The sequence below is a fragment of the Prionailurus bengalensis genome, chromosome B2 (genome assembly GCF_016509475.1).
Source record: "Prionailurus bengalensis isolate Pbe53 chromosome B2, Fcat_Pben_1.1_paternal_pri, whole genome shotgun sequence".
NCBI lineage: Eukaryota > Metazoa > Chordata > Mammalia > Carnivora > Felidae > Prionailurus > Prionailurus bengalensis.
In genome coordinates this window covers 55,493,383-55,516,673 of record NC_057349.1, presented here as the reverse complement: position 1 = coordinate 55,516,673, position 23,291 = coordinate 55,493,383, and the positions used below count along the sequence as shown (strand labels likewise).

General features: G+C 33.5%; 1 protein-coding gene across 1 annotated transcript in view; it reads left to right on the top strand.

The window, feature by feature from the left end:
* KHDRBS2 (KH RNA binding domain containing, signal transduction associated 2) overlaps nt 1–23,291 on the top strand; it is a 609,605-nt gene that overhangs the window by 506,991 nt on the left and 79,323 nt on the right. The window lies entirely within an intron of this gene.

The following is a 23,291-nucleotide window of genomic DNA, read 5'->3' as shown; positions in this document are numbered from 1 at the left end:
ACTGAAATTGTTTATACCAATGCATGTATTTTTGTCTAAAGTAGTTGTGTTTGTGTGCATGTGTGTATTTCTATGTATACCATACTGACATGCTATTATCAGACTATTTTATGAGGTCAGTGAGTTGCTCTTCCTTAGAAGACTATTATGTTAAAATGGGGCAATGTTAGATAATGCATGTGACATATAACCAATGAGGGTAGAACTTGGAATTTCCTAGAAAGGGCCTGACAGCCCAGAAGTTGGCAGTGGAAAAGAAAACACACTAATATATTTGGGAGAGTGCCCAGTACTTCTAAGTGCTTATAAAGATGTTTGTAAAATGAACATGATGGAGACTTGAAGATCAGTTACTATTTTTCTTTGTTATTGGTCCTGCTCATGCTTCTCGCTTCCAAGTTAACAACTCTGATCCTATGGGTCCATGTTGATAAAGATGGAGATATCAATACCTATCTCACTGGGTTGTTATGAAAATTAATGAAATAAGATATATCTCAGATGCAACTAATGAGGTATTAGGATGCTGTTATGCATGGATAGGAAACCATGTAGCCCTGTGATTGGCATAGTATGTCATCTCATGCTGGACAGACATTGTCCCATTCTATTTATTCCTTCCCCTAATTGCAACATGAAACCGAACCCTCATTTTTCCTTCTTTTTGTGTTAAAAAACTGTATGTTCAGCCAGGTGTCTTCAGTACTATTTAGTGTGTGTGTGTGTGTGTGTGTGTGTGTGTGTGTGTGTGTGTGTGTTCATTCTCTTAATTTACTAAGAAATTGTTTAAAGTGTGCCTGGATGGCTCATTCAGTTAAGTGTCTGTCTCTTGGCTTTGGCTCAGGTTCTCATGGTTCATGAGTTCAAGCCCCACATTAGGCTCTGCGCTGGCAGCTTGCAGCCTGCTTGGGATTCTCTCTCTCCCGCTCTCTCTGCCCCTCCCTGACTCAAGCTGTCTGTCTCTCTCAAAATAAATGAATAATTTTTTAAAAAGGCTTCCAAATCATTTTTTAAGAGAGAGAGAAAGCCTAAAATGCATCCAGAGATGCTCTGTTAAAGCAGAAGCTTCTTTTTATAAAAGATCAGACTTCTTAGTTTTATTCTCTATTATCACTCAAATAATTTAGAAAACTGGTGATATTTGTTCTGCACATTCTGTTTTGCATTTATATGGAAATATAAAATACAGGTAGCTTGGAAACTCAAGTTCATTATCAGCATTTTATAGAGTAATAAAGAATTCTCATTAAATAATGGACAGTCATCATACTCCATGACATATTTTCAAATGAAACCACCTGTTGTTATAAACAATTGCTGTGGCACACAATATATAGTGTTAAATTACATCCTTTGAAAGTCTGAAAGTTAAGGATATGGCCCCTTTTAAATATAATTTAAGTATGAAAGAAATGTCACACATAGCTAAAATTACCACCATGCAAAGCATTAAATATTTTTCAAATTCCATAAGAATGTGTGTGGTTCTTTTGTTATTATATACCATATTATTTTGTCAATTATATAACTATTATATTTATTTATATAAAGCCAATTACTGGTAGATTTTAATGTAACATTTAAGAGGAATGGATTCAAAAGTAACTTCTGCAAATATAAAATAATGCTTCCTTTGTTTAATACCAAACTCTCATCATTTGAATCATGCTTGAGTGATATTTAATTGGAAGTAATATTTGTTGAATCAAGAAAACACTGAAACATGTTGAATTTTATACATTACCTATCAAAAATTACATAAGTTGAAAATTATTGAGGCATTCCAAAGAAAACCAGCTCTCTGTACTAGTAGAAAAGAGTTGAATAACATGTTTTGTGCTTGTCTGTCTTACATAACTTCTCAAATAAAAAGCCAAATTATGAAGACCTCAGACAATATGTGAAATTATAAAAGACTTGTATTTTCAATGATCTAGAAGGTAGAAAGAATAACTTTATTAATGTTTTCATTTTCCAAAGGAGGAAACAAAATTGTCTTAGCTAAAAATGACAAAAGTTGAGACTAACACCCATTCCACCTTATTCCAAATCCCATGCTCTTAACCATAGGCCATGTTATTTGTTCATTTCCTTCACTTCCCTTTGTTTTTGTTTTTGTTTTTTGGTTTTTTTTTAATATATGAAATTTATTGTCAAATTGGTTTCCATACAACACCCAGTGCTCATCCCAAAAGATGCCCTCTTCAATGCCCATCACCTATCCTCCCCTCCCTCCCACCCCCCATCAACCCTCAGTTCTCAGTTTTAAGAGTCTCTTCTGCTTTGGCTCTCTCCCACTCTAACCTCTTTTTTTTTTCCTTCCCTCCCCCATGACCTTCACTTCCCTTTGAACATCCTAGCATTCAAGGATTCTATGATAGTACAATGATGATAACCACCCACTATTTCAGAAAAAAGTACTCAAGTCAACTGAAAAAAAGATGATTGAAGTAGGGCAGACCAATAAACAAACCAGAGTATAGTGTATTATCCACTTCTCAAATATATAATTTACAGTAAGAAAGAGGTAAAATATAAAAATGATCTTTTGGGGAAGAACAAATGATAAGCTGCATTGATATGGAAAGGTACTACACAAATAAGAAAATTGTGGCAAATAAAACCTTCCATGAAACTAAAGGAAGAGAAATGAAATTGGAATAAAAGTGGTATCAAAACCATCTTTTTCTTCTTACATTAGTGAACATTGATTTTTTTTAATATATAACTTCTATCAGTGAATTCAATATGTCTGCCTTAAGTAAAGCAGTTTTTAAAGATGTGCAAGTACTTGTGTATTACAAGTATAGCTTTGAGTGCATGTGGCCCCCCCATCAAGTTATTACCTGCAAAATGTTTTGCAGCAGGAGATTTAATCTTGTGTGTAAGCTGACATGCCTCCCTTCGAGTACTCTTTGTGTTGAGTTTGTGCTGGATTGCAAGCCATGCCCAATCATCCTTCTTTCCCTAGTATTTCTTTTTTTTTTTTAATGTTTATTTACTTTTGAAAAATTTTTTTTCAACGTTTATTTATTTTTGGGACAGAGAGAGACAGAGCATGAACGGGAGAGGGTCAGAGAGAGAGGGAGAAACAGAATCGGAAACAGGCTCCAGGCTCCGAGCCATCAGCCCAGAGCCTGACGCGGGGCTCAAACTCACGGACCGTGAGATCGTGACCTGGCTGAAGTCGGACGCTTAACCGACTGCGCCACCCAGGCGCCCCTCCCTAGTATTTCTTAACAGCGTGCCTTTCACTACTTTGAGTACAGCATTTCTAGTGTATACATAAGAAGACTCACTACATAACTACAAGATAGTATAGAAAATATGCAAACAAGGGCACCAGTGTGGCTCAATTAGTTGAGTGTCTGACTCTTCATTTCCGCTCAGGTCATGATCTTGCGGTTCATGAGTTCACGCCCCGTGTGGGCTATATGCTGACAGCATGGAGTCAGCTTGGAATTCTCTCTCTCTCTATCCCTGCCTCCACCCTATTCGTGCTCTCTCTCTCCCTCTCTCAAACTAAATAAGTAAGGTTTAAATAATTAAAATAAAAAATATGCAAACAAAAATATTATTTTTCTTAATTTGTAACAGAATTTGTCAGCTTCACTAAAATTCTGTGATTAAATAGTCTTAGAGGAAATACTTTTTAAAACCATGTATATGAGACTACAACAACTTTCTAAAACTTGTAAGGAAATATTCTGCCTGACACTTTATGAGGAAATCTTGATTATATTTCAAATTTCCAGTGTTTTCATAATTTGCAAAGCGTCCACCATTTTGATTCCATGTTCTTTTATATCATTGGATAAGATCCAAATATTTTCTGACATAAAAACAATATTTCTAAAAAATGTTTGATCTATTAGTGAATTCTCATCCAGTCAAATCAAAAGGTATCACATTTAACTGATTCATTTTAAATTTGATGCTAGATAAAAATTATCCAACACTAAAATGTACAGATACTTTAACAGCTTAGAATAATGCTAGCTAACATGCCATAGAAAACATCATTCTCCTTTATGGAAACAACAACTTATTTGATAATTATAGAGGTGTCATTAATGACCAGGGCTTTTGAACCATTCTGGGCTGCATTTTCCGGGCTCTGTCATTTACTCTGCTCTCAGGCACATTACTGGATCACTAAACCTCAGTTTCCCCATCAGTGATATGGGTAATTACATCCCAGGGTTATTGTGATTATCAAACAAAATATATAAAATTTTTGATACTCTGCTCAGCACATAGTGAGAGGTCAGTAAATTGAACTTAATGAATGTAATTAATTAATTAATTAATAATTAATGTAGTATATAAAGATTTCATTGTCTTAATACTGTACTACCAAAACTCTTTAGCCTTTGACTACTCTTACAAGTTGGTTTTACATTGAATATATATATAATGCTTTTTTGACCAAAGGCATACTATATGTGTGTTACTATCCTGGCAGCATGCTGAAAATGAACTATAAAGCAATACCGAAATCATCATCACTTAGGTAAATTGTCATTGCCCATTGCCATGTGAACTGTTCATATTATAACATGTGATATCAACTCCCTCATAATTCAAAGGTAATGCTATAGTTGTTGATGATTATCATCTCTTTATGAAGTAACATCTGGGAAAATCAGTGTGAATTCATTAGGAACACCAATATTGTATGCATATAGCCATTAAATAATTGTTTGATTTGTTTTGTGGCAACTGTTGTAATTTACAAAGCAAGCTGGTATTTCTGAATCTATGTTTTTTAATTATGTGATATTTGCAACATACCAAGAGATATTCAAAATATTGTAACACATCTCCATATATTCACCAACTAATATTAACATTTGGCATTTAACCAATTTGTCTTTTTTTTAATTTATTTTGAGAGAGAGAGAGCGAGCGGGGGAGGGACAGAGAGAGAAGGAGAGAGAGAATCCAAGCAGACTCCACACTGTCAGCACAGAGCCCAATGTGGGACTCGAACTCATAAGCCATAGATCATGACTTGAGCCAAAATCAAGAGTTGGATGCTTAACTTGTTGAGCCACTTGCACCCCCCAATTTGTCTTAAAGAAAATATTATTCGGGCATCTGGGTGGCTCAGTTGACTAGGTGTCCAACTCTTGGTTTCAGCTGAGGTCATGACCTCACAGTTTTGTGAGTTCGAGCTTTGTGTCGTGCTCTGCGCTGACAGCATAGAGCCTGCTTGGGATTCTCTCTCTCCCTCTCTCTCTCTACCCTTCCCCCACTTGTGTGTCTTTCTGAATAGAAAGAAAGAAAGAGAAAGAGAGAGAGAGAGAGAGAGAGAGAGAGAGAGAGAGAGAAAGAGAAAGAAAGAAAGAAATGAAACAGTTTTGTTAAAACTCCCTTGCTTTTTTTAATTTTTTAATTGATTATTTTATTTTTTAATTTGCATCCAAGTTAGCATATAGTGCAACAATGATTTCAGGAGTAGATTCCTTAGTGCCCCTTACCCATTTAGCCCAACCTCCCTCCCACAACCCCTCCAGTAACCCTCACTTTGTTCTCCATATTTATGAGTCTCTTCTGTTTTGTCCCCCTCCCTGTTTTCATATTATTTTTGCTTCCCTTCCCTATGTTCATCTGTTTTGTATCTTAAATTCCTCATATGAGTGAAGTCATGTATTTGTCTTTCTCTGACTAATTTTGCTTAGCATAATACCCTCTAGTTACATCCATGTAGTTGCAAATGGCAAGATTTCATTCTTTTTGATTGCAAGTAATATTCCATTGTGTGTGTGTGTGTGTGTGTGTGTGTGTGTGTGTACATACATACATACATACATACATACCACATCTTCTTTATCCATTCATCCTTCGACGGACATTTGGGTTTTTTCATACTTTAGCTATTGTTGATAGCACTGCTATAAACATTGGGGTACATGTGCCCCTTCGAAACATCACATCTGTATCCCTTGGATAAATACCTACTAGTGCAATTGCTGAGTCATAGGGTGGTTCTATTTTTAATTTTCTGAGGAAACTCCATACTGTTTTCCAGAGTGGCTGCACCAGTTTGCACTCCCACCAGCAGTGCAAAAGAGATGCTTTTTCTCCACATCGTCGCCAACATCTGTTGTTGCTTGAGTTGTTAATGTTGGCCATTCTGACAGGTGTGAGGTGGTATCTTTTTGTAGTTTTGATTTGTATTTCCCTGATGATGAGTGATGTTGAACATTTTTTCATGTGTTGGTTTGCCATCTGGATGTCTTCTTTGGAGAAGTGTCTATTCATGTCTTTTGTGCATTTCTTCACTGGGTTATTTGTTTTTTGGGTGTTGAGTTTGATAAGTTCTTTATACATTTTGGATACTAATCCTTTATCTGATATGTCATTTGCAAATATTTTCTCCAGTTTCGTCAGTTGCCTTTCAGTTTTGCTGATTGTTTCCTTTGCTGTGCAGAAGCTTTTTATTTTGATGAGGTCCAATAGTTCATTTTTGCTTTTGTTTCCCTTGCCTCCAGAAACGTATTGAGTAAGAAGTTGCCAAGGCCAAGGTCAAAGAGGTTTTTGTCTGCTTTCTCCTCAAAGATTTTGATGGCTTCCTGTCTTACATTTAGGTCTTTCATCTATTATGAGTTTATTTTCATGTATGGTGAAAGAAAGTGGTCCAGGTTCATTTTTCTGCATGTCGCTGTCCAGTTTTCCCAGCATTGTTTGCTGAAGAGATTGTCTTTATTCCACTCGATATTCTTTCCTGGTTTGTCAAAGATTAGTTGATCATACATTTGTGGGTCAATTTCTAGGTTCTCTAGAGTTCCCTTTCCATATCTCTTTATCCTGACCTCCTCACGTAGAGGTAATTAGTTTACCTATGTTGGTGAGTTCATGTTTGTATCTTCATACTTCTACTACATTTTTATATATCCATATAATTAAGACATGACATATACACATCATTAAAGAATACATTAAAGAATGATTTGCACATGCCATGTCTTACTTTACAAGGTACATATGGCATTGACCATACTCAATGGCATACATATATTATTCTGTTTACCTACTTTTTTTTACATTTCACTTTTTTGATTTAGTTACTTATCTGAAATCTGTTTTATAAATGTGGTGAGGTAGATTCCATATCTTATTTTATTAAGCTTACTGTCCCAACGCCTTTATCAAATAGATAATATTTCACTACTGATAGTTTCATCATTGTTTATAATGTCTACAGTGTCATATGCTAAATTCACATATATGCATGATCTGTTTCTCAGCTTTCTCTTCTTTTGTTTTTATCCCCATATAAATTCAAGGATATCAGTCACCAAAGCTTTGTAACAAGTCTTGAAATTAAGTAGAGAAAACCCCAAACCACTCTTCCTAATCTTCATACTTTTCTTGGCTATTATTTACTGTTTTTACATCCATATGAATTTCAGGATGTACACACATATAAATTTTTTGTGATTTTTCTTGAAGCTTCATTATACTTGTAGATTAATTTAAGGAGGGCTGACACCTTTATGATTTTGAGTCTTTCTATTCAAGAACATGATACATTTCTCCATTCAGAATATTCCATACCAAAATCATACTTACTCCTAGGTAACATTCATTTGGGGGGAGAGTATTTTTAAAATTTCATTACATTTTAGAATTGTTTGTCACTCTGTCTTTTCATGAGCAACAATGGAAAGAATGTGAATAGGATATTGGTATAAAATAGGATAATACTTTGATATTTTCAAAGTACCAAAACCAAAAAATTGCCATTCTGCCAGCAGATCCTCATTAAACAAAATTTTGAATTTATAAAAAAAAGATTCCAGATGGCAATTATAAATTTCAAGAATGAATAAAATATTAAAATATGTTTTTTAAAGTGTACAAGTATTAACTATATAAGATAAAATGGTAATATATGAATAAAATAATATAGAGTTTAAATGTAAACATAAATTTATATATAAATGAGTAGTATGTGCTACTCAGGGCAGAGGGGCAGTGGATGGAATTAAAGTGTTCTAATGTCCTATTTTTTAAGGTGTTCATACAGATATTAACCTTATACTATACTCTGATAAATTAAGTATGCTAACTATGACAAAATAAAGACTTTAATGAGTTAGGGAGACAAATCAAGAATAGAAACAGAGGGTTCAATTTCCAAACTAGCAGAAAGCAAAACTTGAAATGAGAAAACAATTTTTTTTCAACAGATTTAAGATAGAAGGAAAAAGGACACCTGGATGGTTCAGTCAGTTAATTTGATTTTGGCTTAGGTCATGATCTCAGGGTTTGTGGGATAGAGCCCCATATCAGGCTCTGTGCTGGCAGTGTGGAGCCTGCTTGGGATTCTCTTTTCCTCTCTCTCTGCCCCTTCCCCTTCTCTAAATAAATAAGTAAACATTTAAAGAAATAGAAGGAAAAAACAAAGCAATAAAACACACGAAGGACAAATCAAGAAACAAGATATGATGGCAGGAATTAAATCCAAACATATCAGTAATTAACAAAACTTATAAATGGACTCAGTTAAAAGACAAATGTTATAAAGTAAAAGGATGGAAATTTATATCAAGGAATTTTTTAAAAAGAAAACATTTAGTGACTTTAATATCTAAGCAGAATGACAGGTAAAAAAATACTAGAAACAGGGTAACTTCACAGTGCTAAAAGCTTCGACACATCTATAACTTGTAATGAGTTAAAATTGTTTGCAGTGCATTCGAGAACTTTACACTCACATTCTTTTAAGACACAGGAGATGATTTAGGAAAATTTATCATAAAAAGACTCTAAAGCAAATCTATCCTACTTCAAAGAACTCTGAGCACATAGAGAATTTTCTCTGATATCAATGTATTTAAAGAAATAAGAAACATATGTTATATAACCAATGCTTTAAGGAAAATACCATAATGGATATTAGAAAATATTTATAATTCAATGATATTAAAAATGCTACAAATCAAAACTTGGAAATGTAATTAAAGTAGTATTTAGAAATAAAGTAAGAGCCTTAAAGCCTTATATTATTAAAGAATATAGGCTTAAATTTAATGATCCAAGCAAGCATTTTAGGAAACAAAGTGAAACAAAGAGAAAAGTAAAACAGTCCCAAAGAAAAATGTAGAAGAATAAGAGAATTGATGAAATAGAAACATTTGCAAGAGAGACTCAAAAAGAAAAAACAGCCAGAAGTTGATTCTTTTTGTTAAGAAAGAAGAAAAAATAAATTTGGCAAACCTCTGAATAAATAATCACAAAAAGAGATAATTCACAAATTACCAAAACTCACAATGGAGACTCAGTTATGGAGAGTCAAATAACAAAAGTTTATTATAAGTAACATCATTGTAATAAATGTGAGAGTTTGGATTCAATTTACAAATTCCCAGGAAAAATATAACATAATAAAATTGTCTCATAATAAGCACAGATGAAAAAAAAATCCTAAACAAAAAATTAGTAAACTGTATGCAGCATTGATAATGATAATTTAACAAAAGAAAATATACCATAGGAAAATTAGGTTTATCCCCAAACCCAAGATAGTGTAATTTAAAAATCAGTGAATGAACTCATCAGAATAAGGGATTTAAAAAGAAAATTCAAATGATTAGTTTAGAGTTATTTTGAGTACCAGGTGGAACAGTGCAGGTGAAGAGGTTTTGTTGTTGTTGTTGTTTTGGGGTTTTATTTGTTTGTTTGTAAGTTGAACTGTTAAAGAATTATTCTTTCTGGCTCAGGCTGCTGTTGTCTGCTTCTGCTTTATTTAAAGGAAAAAAAATCGCAAGTAAGGTGTATTGTGAGAGCCTTGATTAATTTCTTTAGCAATGGCTGCTTTACATTTCACTCATTTACACATTTCAAGTCTAATGGATTAGAAATCTTGATGAAACTGAAGGGGAAATGCTTCAAAATAAGAGGGGAAGGTAGAAGATCACCTAATGAGGAGATGCTGGTAGTATTTTACTTTTACAAGGATCTCCATTCTGTTTCTAATAAAGACATCTTTTGACAAGCACCCTTAATATGGAAAATGCATTACTCATTTTGGTCAGTACAATCTATAGTCTTGTTCTGGATATAGAATTGCCATTGATTTCATTGAAATCAACTCAATAGTATCCGAACCAACATGTATAATAGATAATTATACAACGTCCTTCTAAAATATCATTTCCCAAGATTTTCAATTAACTTTATAATAATAATCTCATGGAAAAGTGTACAATCCCTAATTAACAATAGGACTCACCCTTTTGTTTCGTGAAAGCAGTTGACCACTAAAGTGCTATGTTGGCTAAGTTTTGTTTGAGCCCTCTCTTCAGTCTGAAAACAAATGGTCCTCTATCACCTGCTTCTTTATCTGTGCTTTTATTTCAAATGAACAGTGTTTTTAAGATCTACAATGTTTTCCTTTTCTCATTTCTTTCTAACCCTCTACAATTTCTGTTGTCCGATATCTCTCTTTGAGTTTTAACAAAACAGTGTGATTTCCAGAGGAAAGAATCAACTTAGAATTTAGGCAGGACTTCAGATCTTTTTTGTTTTTTTTTCCTTCTTCTTCTTTTTTGCCACTTAAGTGCTGTAGGACTTTGACCACATGGGTTTTTGACAATAAAGTAAGCATGAGAGCACCTTTACTATATACTTGTGACATAAATGTTCTTAGGTAGGTTTGTACTGGTTACCATTGTAGGTGTGATCATGCATCCTTTAAAGGTGCTCCATTTACTAACTAAATTATGAAATTCTAACCCTAAAGTAGTATCTTGAAAACTATTCTCCCGGTCATGAGACATATAGGAGTAAGGAAGTTATGGCAAACTAGCACCATTCTTAGAGCAGCCTAAAAGCCTGGTCTTTGTGCATCAAAATAAAATTTTAGAAACATAATTTACAGGGTCTGTAATTTATTTGATGTTCTGAGTTTTCTTTTGGCTAATCACCATATGTTGGTCTTTAAAACATATGTTACCCTCTGTGCAGATAGTTCCTTGCAAAAAACTAAAACTATATTTTCCTTCTTTTTATGTTTGTGTGCTTAGTGATTATACTTTTTCAATTTTCTTCTTTTTTCTTTCATATTTAATCATAAACCTGTGTATATAATTTTGTCTTTTGCCCTCACTATCAGTTGCTCTAGTAAGTGTGCACTCTCTTACTATGTCTGTGCTATTCTCCTACACCTTTTACAGTCTTCAATCCTCAAGTTTTGACTTTTCAATTTATCTTTGCCAATTGCTAATTATCTACACATACTCTGCATCCATTAGGTTTGCAACAAATACTAGCTAATAACTGAATATGTATTGTCTAAAAATAATTACAAATATGGTCTTAATGTTTACTGAAGATTATTAGATGCCCGGCACTGTTGGGTTTATACAGGTTACAGGATAACTACTATTATCACAACCACTTTGCAGATGAGAAAACAGGCACAGAGAGGTTAAGAACTTGCCCAAGTAACTAAGTGGAGAATGTGTGATTGGAGCCCAAGAATTTTGAGTTTGGAAACCCCACTCTTAACTTCAATCTACTGCATCTACAATTCATCATTTTTACACATTTCTTGGGTTTAGTCTGTAAAAATAAAAATTAAGAGAAAATTCTGTGTCTGTCTTTCCAAACATTATGATATATATGATTTCTATAAATATAATCGGTTAATTGGTGAACATATCACTTCTTAGGAATGGCAAATTTTGTATAAACTTCAGTCAGTTTGTTTTTAATAAACTTTTTTTTTATTTTTTTAATTTTTTTAAGTTTTTATTTATTCATTTTGAGAAAGAGAAAGAGAACAATTGGGGGAGGGTCAGAGAGAAGGAGAGGCAGAATCCCAAACAGGCTCTGCACCAAAGCTTGATATGGGGCTCGAACTCACTAACGGTAAGATCATGGCCTGAGCCGGGATCAAGAGTCGGACACTTAACTGACTATGCTACCCAGGTACCCCTTAATAAAACTTCTAATTCAAAACTCTTCTCCAGGAATCAGCATGCTAACTTAAAAAAAAAAAGACTTGGGAGTTTTAAGTTTAAATAAAATTAGCTTATATGAATCTAGTTTACAGTAGAGTTTTGTTTACTTAGATATGTGATGTCTACATTTGATAACAAGGGGATGTTACATTTGCATAAGATATGCAAGTTTATGTTTAAAAAGCCAAATAAAAATATGTGTGATACTACATAAATATCTCAAGATTAGATGTCAAATGTATATCCACTGATATTTTATATGATAAAATAAAGCAACATTTGAGTTCCAGCTGGGGGGAAAAAAGCCTATTCTTCTACTCTCATTACAAATGATTTGTTTGAATTGAGAATAAGCCTAGAAATAATAACCACTCAAATCTCATCTAACAGCTATAAATAAGAGGAGTTTTCAATAATTTGTGTTTCCTGATACTTCTTTCTTTAGTCACAGATAACATAGGCCAGAGTCAAAAACTGCCAGTATTTCAGAGCATCAAAGTGGCTGAATAGGATTTTTTTTTCCAACAATATCTCACTGGGAACTTTGTTTCTTATAGCTTATGAGGTCACTATTTTGCCTGTATCTGTAAGTACAAACTACCCAAATTATTGAACATTGATTTGGAACACTTGTAGAAAAAAATAATTTTTTGTACTAATGCAAGTTCACTAAAATATAGTACTTAGACAATAGAGTTCTCTAACAATCAAACATCATGATATAGTGACATTCTGTTGTCATTTCCAAGGAAGAAGAGAATAACTTTCCTAAATGAATCTGATTGGAAGAAATCTGGAAATATGCAATTACTCAAATTGGCATTGGGCCAGAAGACAAGTTAAGACCTTGATATTAGTGAAGAATACCAGAACATTTAGATTGATAATAGGTCAAACCAATTTACAAAGTAGACAAAACAAGATAAAACAAAACCCCCAAATCTTAGTAAGAGAAAGGATGAAGTACTTAATGTAATACTTTTGATTTTCTTTTTTAATGAGAGGCATAGATAAAACTGAGTCTTCACTTTCTAAAGAAAATAATTCTGTGGTTTCATCTGTAATAAACAACCACAAGAGTTAAAATATGTAAATCATTCACTGTCTATAATAGCATCTATCATATAATATTCTCAAAAGTTTCAGGAAGATTGAAACTGTGATCACGGTAAAGTTGCAAATCATTTCACTCATAATTTTATTGTAAACAGAGATGGACACTCTTTGGCAATTAACTTTATTTCTAGAAATCTGTCCTAAGGAGATAATGAGAGATGAGGTCAAAGATTTATATGCACAGATGTTCATTAGAGCAGTATTTATAATAGCCAAATGTTAAAAGCAAACTAAAAGTCTAATAAAAGGGAGCTGGTAAAATAAATCATTGTACATTCCTAACTACACCATAATTCTATGTACCAAAATAGTATACTTTTGAGAATATTTAAAAATAAGGAAAATAGTTTTTTAATATAATATTATGTTTAAATATATATTTATGTATAAATGCATTTATTATATATAATAAGTAATATATATGCATATACATTACTGACAGTTATGTAAAAATATAGAGAGACTTATGTAAAGTGTAAGTAATGAAATTTATTTAACATTTTGTATTGGGATTATTTTTGGATCACGATATTAAGACAAAAACCAAAATAATTTCCTATTCCTGTGCTAAATAATTCTATGACAAATTCTGTGCTGGGGAGGGGGTTGTGTGTGTGTGTGTGTGTGTGTGTGTGTGTGTGTGTGTGTGTGTTAAGCAGTACAGAGAACAGGTGAAAATATCTAAGCTATTGTTCCTACTCCTGGAAATTAAGATTGAACCTTAGTTTATTTGCCAAAACTAGTGCTTAAGCATAAAGGCAGAATTCAGAATCTTCTGCCTTGTTATTCACATTCACCAATCCAGAGCTATGTCATAAATTCTGCCTGATCTCAACTAATTCCTTTACTTTCCAGATCCACCTCAAAATCACTCAGCTCATGTTTTGAGACTTTATACATACATAGTCTGTTCTGATTCCCATCTGAAGGCACTAATAAATGTAGCTTTGCTTGATCTAGCAGGTTATTTGATCTTTGCTTTTCTAGCAGTCTCTTTACATAACCACAAGTGATCTTAATTTTCAAAATATTTTGCAAATTTCTCCAATGAATGTGTTTTAATTGATTTAGCAAATTTTCCACTCTGCATCCATTTTACTTTCTTCCTCTCTTCACTCTTTCTTCCTTTCCTTCTTTTCATCACTTGATTAGGAGAATTAAATAAATGAATATAATTTAAAGACTAGCAGTGTTTACACTTTTCAAACTGTCTTAGAGGGGTTCTTAGTACCTACTACATGGCTGATCAAGGGGTACATGTGTGTGTATATGTGTGTGAAAAAGAGAGAGGCAGATACAGAGACTCCTGTCTGTATGTATATATGTGTGGCTTTGTTTCATTTTAGCCAAAGATCTAGTCAGCATGAAAAAAGATATAAGTAATTAGTGGTTGTATTTGCTTGAATAAGTTCAACTGAATAAAACTGGGAGGAGAAAGAATAAAAGAGGTTCACCACATTAGACAATGGAAGCTCATTCCACATTATTACTGTTATTATATAGTCACAACATGTATGCAGTGTTTTTCCTTCTTTGGCTGTGGAGGTGAGGGAGAGGTAACATTTCTTCCCCCCTCCCCGACCACACCCTGTCCTAAAGCAATTTTAATACAATAGTTTGTAAACATGAAAGTAAGGAGCAAAGTGATCCCGATGCTTTATTCCCCATTTCTTGGAAATATAATTTTAAAAAGAAGACCTCCTCCTTGAACCAATCCCACAGAAAAATATTTTTATAGACTTTAAGTCTTTATGATCTTTGTATGTATACGCATATGGACACATTTCATTTTCTCAGAAAGGGTCCAGTTGCACAGTTGCCCTTCCACCCTAGTATATTTGTGGGATAAAGTTCAATACATATATTGCTAGGTTCTAGAGTATGTAGAACATTAAATTTTGATAAATCTTGTCCAGTTACTCTTCAAAGTGGTTATACAAATCTGTACTCCCACAATCAAAGAACAGGAATATTACTTTTCCTGCATTGTGAATAATAGCTATTTGCAATTTTTGTTGAAGTGAGAGATATAGAAAAATAGCTTCTCATTTTATAAAATTTGCCTAAGTTTGAATATTAGATTCTGAGTAGCATGCCTTACACTCTTTTTAATAGTTTTTAGTTTGTCTGTTAATGCATATATTTTTAAAAACATAAAATTTATGTTAACTTAAAAATTCTAATGTTGATAATAATTTAAAAATGAAGCACTAAGATTCCTGTAAGGACACAGATGCATGTGCAGTGTTCTGTTATTTTTATTAGGTTGAACCATGTGCAATTTCCACTTTTGTAGGTTAAAAAAAAATCAATAGATATTGTCATCTTCATATGATTCAACCTAATGATTCACCTAATATTTCATATTTTTGCATTTAATTGCATTAAAAATTCACACCGTGTTTTACTTGAAGAATGTACCAGATACCATGCTAATTTCTAGATTAAATTGATTTATAACACAAAATTGGTATGTGATGAGAGGAATCATATTCTGGAAAAAAAGCACTCTTACTCATATCTTGAGTGATTTCTCACACATATTATACTCTTGGTATAGATTTTTTAATTTACTATTTCAAAATAATTAAAAAGAATCTTTATAGAATGCTGAATGACAAAGTACAGTCTTGACAAAAGTCATTAAATGAAATAAACTATGTTAAAAAGTTATCAATTACTATAACGATTAAAGTAATAAATACTTTTCAGGTTCTTAATTAGAAGCTATATACCAGAACATGAGGCTAAGATTGCTAAAACACTAAAAATCTTTAGGGATATGTATGTGTTTTTGAATTAAATAATTTATAATTAATTAAATATCTGAAGCTAAATATTAAAGTAATTCTGGTTTAGATAAGTATTTTCAAAAAATACTTCTGTCTGGGAAGTCTACACATATTGCTAGATTTAATTTCAGGTTTCTTTTTTTTAACTGAATAAAAGAAACATACTTGGTAGAGTCATTCTAAGGTTTGTTTTCATATGCCTTTAATGAGATTTGAGTGCTGTGATTTAATTGCTTCAATGATTCACATTTTCTAATCTAAAAGGGTGATGCCTGATATTATCAAGTAATTTTTAACAACCATTCATAATAATTAAATGTTGCATTTTCCTTCTAATATAGCAGTTCAGTAGTTTACATATGATTAACAACTAAGCTCAAGCTTGTATAGGTAATGACTACACTTATTAATCTCCCACACATATTATGATTTTACGTAAAAGAAAAATGCAATTAGTTTTGGAGAATAAATACATGTTACATCATTTTAAAGAAGATAACAGAGTACTACTTTTTTAATGGATAACTATTTATGTGGCTTCATTTCATCAAGGAAATAAATTTGATTTTATCTTTCAAATTCACTTGTATAAAACTATTAAGGAAATGTACTTTTAGGGCATAGGACATGAGTTTTGAAGGCAGAGCCTGTATCTTTTTGTCTTCTTTTGTTTCATTTGTATTCCTTCAATAAATATAAATTAGTACTGGCTACATGCAATGTTAGAAACAAAAGATTCAAAGGAACTCTTACCCTTCTGGAGAGACTGACATATAGATCATTACAATGCAACATGGAAAGTGCTGGGCTAGAGAGACATCCATGTGTTTCTGACCTAGACATGCATGTGTTTCTGACCTAAATCAGAATGGTCAGAAATTACTTTCTGTAAAGAGTAGTGTATGTGATGAGCTAAAGGATGAATACAAATGGATCAGGTTAAGAAAAAGGAGGAAGACATTCTAGAAGAAGAAGCAAGGTATAGGAATGAACAGGAAATGGGTGATGGGAGGAAGCTGATTACAAATAAATTGTATGATGTGGAAGGCTGAGGATCTTTATTCTTTCCAACACACTTTATTCTTTCCAAAGTGATTCCATTGTGTAAATATTGCATTTTCTCTCACAAGTTATGGCAACTTTTAAGTCTTGTGCACAATTCTCACTCCCATGTAGTAGCATTATATATTTGATATATATTATATATGGTACAGCATCCATATATTTGCCATAACCTGACCATGGACAGAGTATACTCCTCCACTCTTTGATTGCCTATGTGATTTGCTTTGGCCAATGTGATACAGTGAAAATAAAATAAGAAAAGGCATGAAGTGTACTTGAGTCCTCTTTTGCTTTTGCCATTTCCATAAGAAGAATATATCCTGAGTACCTCTCTAGTCCAGGAAGGATGAGAGACATGTGGATGCAACCCCCTGCCTAGGACAAGTTCAGCCATGCCCAGCCTAGATCAGCCCAACTGCAGACACCTCATAGACACATGACTGAAAAATATGTGCTTATTTTTGTGTGCTATTAAAGTTTTGTGGTCGTTATGCAGTAATAGCTGACTAATACACAATTTTGAGTGTAAAGCTGCCAAGCTGACAATCAACATACATTTTCTGAATGGAAGAGATAACTTTGTTACTGCTTTTTGAGAATTACATTTATCTAAAAAAAATTTAAATCATATTAAACTCTCACAAACTCCCCTGGAACTGAAAAACAAACCAGGACTCTGGCACAGAAAGGGCTATATTGTATTTGAGCCATTCAGAATTGGCCTTTTGGGGCACCTGGGTGACTCAGTGGGTTAAGCATCTGACTTCAGCTCAGGTCATGATCTCACGGTTTGTGGGTTCAAGCCCCGCATCAGTCTCTGTGCTGACAACTTGGAGCCTGGAACCTGCTTTGGAATCTGTGTCTCCTTCTTTTTCTGCCCTTCCCCTGCTCTCGCTCTGTCTCTCTCTTGCTCTCTGTCTCTCTCAAAAATGAAATAAACATATAAAAAATTTTAAAAAAAGAAATGGCCTTTTATGTTTTATAATAGAATAAAACTAGCAACTAAAACCAACTGATTGATCTTAGGGGGTGCCTGGGTAGCTCAGTCCATTAAGCAGCCAACTATGATTTTGGCTCAGGTCATTATCTCACACTTCGAGGAATCGAGCCCTGTGTTGGGCTCTGTGCTGACAGCACACAGAGATTGCTTGAAATTCTGTCTCTCCTTCTCTCTGCCCCTCCCCTGTGTGCTCTCTCTCTCTTTCTCTCAAAATAAATAAACATTTAAAACCAACCGATTGATCTTAAACTCATGAGGTGATAAATCCTGGACTGGTCACTGACCTAACGACAGAGGTACAAATCTGAATCCTGCCAAAATAATGAATAGGTGCTTTGTTTGTACAGCAAGACTACTTTCTAGAAAAAACAAGCACAGACAGCTCATTGCCTACACAACATCAAACTTAAATGGGCCCGGATATTCCCAGTCAAACACAACACGGCTCAGTCAGTAGTAGCCAGAGACTTTGATCTCCTAATGTGTGATAGAAACTCTGAATTTTTAATTCTAAAATATAAAACAATCAAAATAAAAAATAAACAGGCAAACCAACAAGCCAACCAACCACAAAATATGTCTCAATTTCCCTTCCTGGATATGTATACTTCTATATGCCCCCTCCCACCAGTAGTTCAGAATTCTTAATTTGCACACAGGAATCATCAGTGCTCAGGATCATGTTTATATTCCCCAGATAAAACCGACCTCTCTTACTGTTGTGCCAAAGTTTCACAGTGAATCTCCAAAGAGGATTTAAAAACAGTTCATAACAAGGTTTGTTATCCTCTTCTCTTTGTCCCAGGGACATCAGCAGTATCTGCTCTCCATTTTTAGAAGCTTGGGAAAAGGGAAATATTTGGAAATTTTTAATCTGGATATTGTTAGTTTTGCTCATCTTATTTATTTTTTACTTATTTGTTTTGAAAAATAGGTCTTACTGCTGGCATTGAGGTATCTACACTTCATGTGATTTTGAAAAAGAAATTTGTAGAAAAATATTAGCCTGAGTTTAGAAACTTGGATTTCTTAAGACTTTCTTTTTTATTATTTTTATTTTTTTTTAATGTTTGTTTAATTTTGAGAGAGAGAGAGAGAGAGAGAGCTGGGAGGAGCAGAAAGAGAGGGAGAGAGAGAATCCCAAGCAGGCTCCAGGTTGTCAGCACAGAGCCCAAGACAGGGCTCAGTCTCACGAATCATGAGATCATAACCTGAGCCAAAATCAAGAGTCGGATGCTCAACTGACTGAGCCACCTGGGAATAATATCTGCATTTAATCAATTTTTATTTCATTATTTGTTTTGCAAAGTCATTCCATATAAGCATGGACTTAAGAGTTACTGTATGGATAAATTATATACACATTTGTCTTAAAATGCTCAATATCATTCGGTGTCTCCAGCTAGAATAAAAGGGGAGTTAGGTAATCTATGTAAATAAAATTAAATCCTGTCTTTGTGTCATTACATCATATAAAAACGATTGGGCATATTTTCCTCAAATTTGGGACATATGTTTGGGATGTTCTATTTGTAAATATTGGCTAGAGGCTCACACAATTGTCCAGGTGCCTCAAAACAAAATGCCATGGTTTTCCATAATAAATGAATCTGAGGTACAGGGAGAGGCATAGGTGCCTCATATGCAGGGTTATGCCATTGAGAGAATACAAAATGGTTTCATAGAAGAGCCCCCAGGTGAAACTCAGAAGCAGATAATCTATAGGCAAGTTGATTCTTGTAGAGGCAACAGTGGCTAGCAGGTATATATTTATTATCAATGGTTTATTCTATTCCCAAACAGCTAAATTATAGATTTCAGAAGGATCCACAATTAGGTTTAAATGAATGTTGTTTGTTAGAAGGAAATTACTAGAGAGACATAGCTGGATTTTTTTGCACGGGAGGAAGATGATCTTGAATAGATTCAGGGAATTCAAGAAGAGAAATAAAAGTCACATGTGGTAAAATATAGTGTTACATGTTTCCCAAAGTCAACAAGTGTTTTACATTTTGGTACTGAAGATACATATTTTTTTCCAATTTTTTCTGAAAAAAAATGTGTCTTAAGTTTAGCTAAATTAAACTTCTCAGACCACTACTCAAGTCATTGATTAAATAAAGCCTGTCTGTTTCATGGATAAAAATGTGCTGAGGCTACATCATGTATTTAAAAACATCTCTACCATGTTTTTATAAGATGCACAGAGAGTCATTCTACTGATATGCAACCCAAGAGAGGAAATAAAGTACTGTAATTTGGTGAGTTTCTTCTACTTTTATAGTATTTTATGATTGAGTTCTATCTATGAATGCTAAGCAATCAGCTTTAGTGTCAGACAGATGTGGGTTTCATTCCCAGCCCAGACACATTCTAGCTATGTGATTTTGGAGTTTATGCCTCAATTTTATGAGGAGTAAAGTGGGGATGGATACTACATACCTCTTGGGGGTGTAATCAGAACAAATTATGACATTTAATGTAAAAATGTGCCTACAGTATCATATCCATTGAATGTTAGTTGTTATTGGTATTCACATAAATTTTAAGTGTAACTTGTTTATCATTGTGCATTGTCATATTTTCAAACTGGGCTGGTTTCTGATTGGGTGGTTTAAAAAATAATGGCATTTTTCATACTTCCTGGTCAAAAGTTCTCACTATTTCCCAATTTGAACCATTCAAGAGAAGTATATTATTTTCCATTATTTTCTACACATTATCCCACTTTTTTCTTCCTGTGATGCTAACTACAATTTTCTTGAAAAACACACTAAAGATCGGTATTTTTTTAATTCCACAGTTCCCATATGGTCTTCATCCTTATATTATTGCTACATTTGTTAAGACAAACATCTAGCTTTTACTGTTATATTATCCCACATCGTAGCAACTCTAAGAGGTGTATTTCCTATGGCATCCATGGGAGAAGAGTTCTAAGTTGGGGGATTTCAGATATTAGTGGGGTGCCAAGAAGTGAACCCAAGAAAGATGATATAAATGTTCTGAGTGTCACTAAAATAAAATAAACATTCTTAAATTACATTTTATTTATTTATTTATTTATTTATTTATTTATTTATTTATTTATTTATTTATTTATTCTGAGAGAGACAAAGAGAGGTGAGCAGGAGAGTGGCAGAGGGAGAGGGAGAGAGAGAATCCTGAGGAGACTCCATGCTTAGTGTGGAGCCTGACATGGGGCTCAATCCCATGAACTGTGAAATCATAATTTGAGCCAAAATCAAGAGTTGGACGCTTAATCAACTGAGCCACCCAGGCACTCCTACGTTTACATATTTAAATCAATATTATTAAATATTTAAATCAATATTATTAAATCAATATTATTAAATATTAAGAGTAGAATTGTTCTACTCTTGTTGATGGATGGCAGGATAGGAGGATATTTAGAAGTTGGGGTTATGACTGAGAAAATGTCTACTAATATTCCAAATTGTCTGGTAAATTAAGTACTCCCTTTCCTCCCCTGAAAGCAGTTACAAATTGCCTACATTTGGACGATAAGCTTAATAGAAATGAAGGAAATACCATTGTGGAAAGAGTCTGATGCACAACACACAAAAGGGATTGGGCAGGAAATGAGTGGTGGATTGTCGGTGAGCAAAGCACTAGGAAACAAGGTTACAGAAGTAAGTGGAACCAAATTGCTAAGGGTCCAAAATCAAGGCAGAGAGGTTTGGCTTCCAGTCAATAGTCAATCTATTCTTTCTGACATCTTGTCCTTTAAATTGACTGAACAAAGAGATCAAAAAACAAAATCTAATGTCTCTTGACATTAGGGGGTGGAGTATGTCATTTAGGACTGACAGTGGAGTGAAGAAATGAAGGAAGACACAAAAAAAGCAACTGTAGTGTGGTGGCATTAGGTCCTGGCAAAGACCAGTCAGTCAGTCATCTGTGCTGTCTTTAGAAAACTGTCCTTTATGCTATGACACCTCTATCCATAGAGTGTGTATTTTTAGATTTTATTGTAGCTCCCTATTTTATTTTATTCTTCTCTGTAAGTCATGTTTATTATGCTTTCTGTTTGGAGACACATGGTACTTGAATTTGCTGTCAGATTAACCAGCTATGTGGTCTTAGGTAAATTATCATCACCTCTGTAAATTTCCTCATGTGTAATTTGAGGAAAGAAATACTTGTTTCATTGAATTGTGATAGGGGGTTTACACATGAGATTCAGAATGAGAAAGAGACTTGCACAATCCTGGGCATAATAGCAATGCCAACTTTACTCAAATACTTTAGTGCCAAATACCATGTTGTGCATGGAATTTAATAAATCCTTGAAATTATGACTGTTAGAGCTGGTATTAATATATTTTAGTAGTTGTTCATTGTCTCAAAGACATGTTCTGGTAAGTAACTTTATTAAACAGTATGGTAGATGATATAATATTAAAATCTTAATGTTTTTCTTTTTATGGCTGTGTCTTATTGTATTTCATACCCTTAATATGACTGCTGAAATCCTGGAAAGATATCAAACATATGCTGTTATGTTCTTTCCTAAATTAAAGAGGGTATTTCCTTTGAGGTTTCTATCACCAGAGAACATAGACATCCTAGGTAATATTTTTCCTTCTACACATGGATCTCTCTGGACACTTTCATTGTGTCAGTTTATAATTCCGCTCTGTTCTTTCCCAAGTGAGTAAGTAAGAGTGAGAATGAATTTTCTCATTGTTTTGCCATGATTTCTTGGCATTCTCTGCTTCAATACTTATTTGCAAATGAAGAGCAAAATGACTTCATTACTCTTTAACTGCTTTTCACAACAGCTTCTACTGTTGCTCTTTGTCAATGGGTTAATAGCACAGCATGGCAAAATGCACCTTTTCTCTTCTTTATTCAGGTCCTCTTCTAAATATAAAACTGGAAATTTATATTTTATCAAATCCAGAGTAATTTTTAAATCATAAATATTTTTAGGTGACCTCCACTTAACAGCCTAAAATACAGCATATCAGACTGTAAAAATGGTCACATACAACATGACCTTTATATTAAAATGCATTTTTGATATAAACAAAATCACCAAAGACACTGAAACAAGGCCAAAGACACCAAAGACACTGAAGAAAGACAATCAGAGAAGGTCAACAATACGATTTTTTTCACTTTCAGTGAAAATGATACAGATACATTTTGAATTAAAAGTAAAGTAGGTTCTTTCTAAATTCTCTGTAAGTTAAATCAAATTTTAAAATCAATGAGTTCACTATTTTCAATTCTCTATACTCTTGTTGACAACTGAGAAATAGCTTTTATAATTTAAACAATTACCTCTAATAGTTCTATTTTATTAATCTATATTTA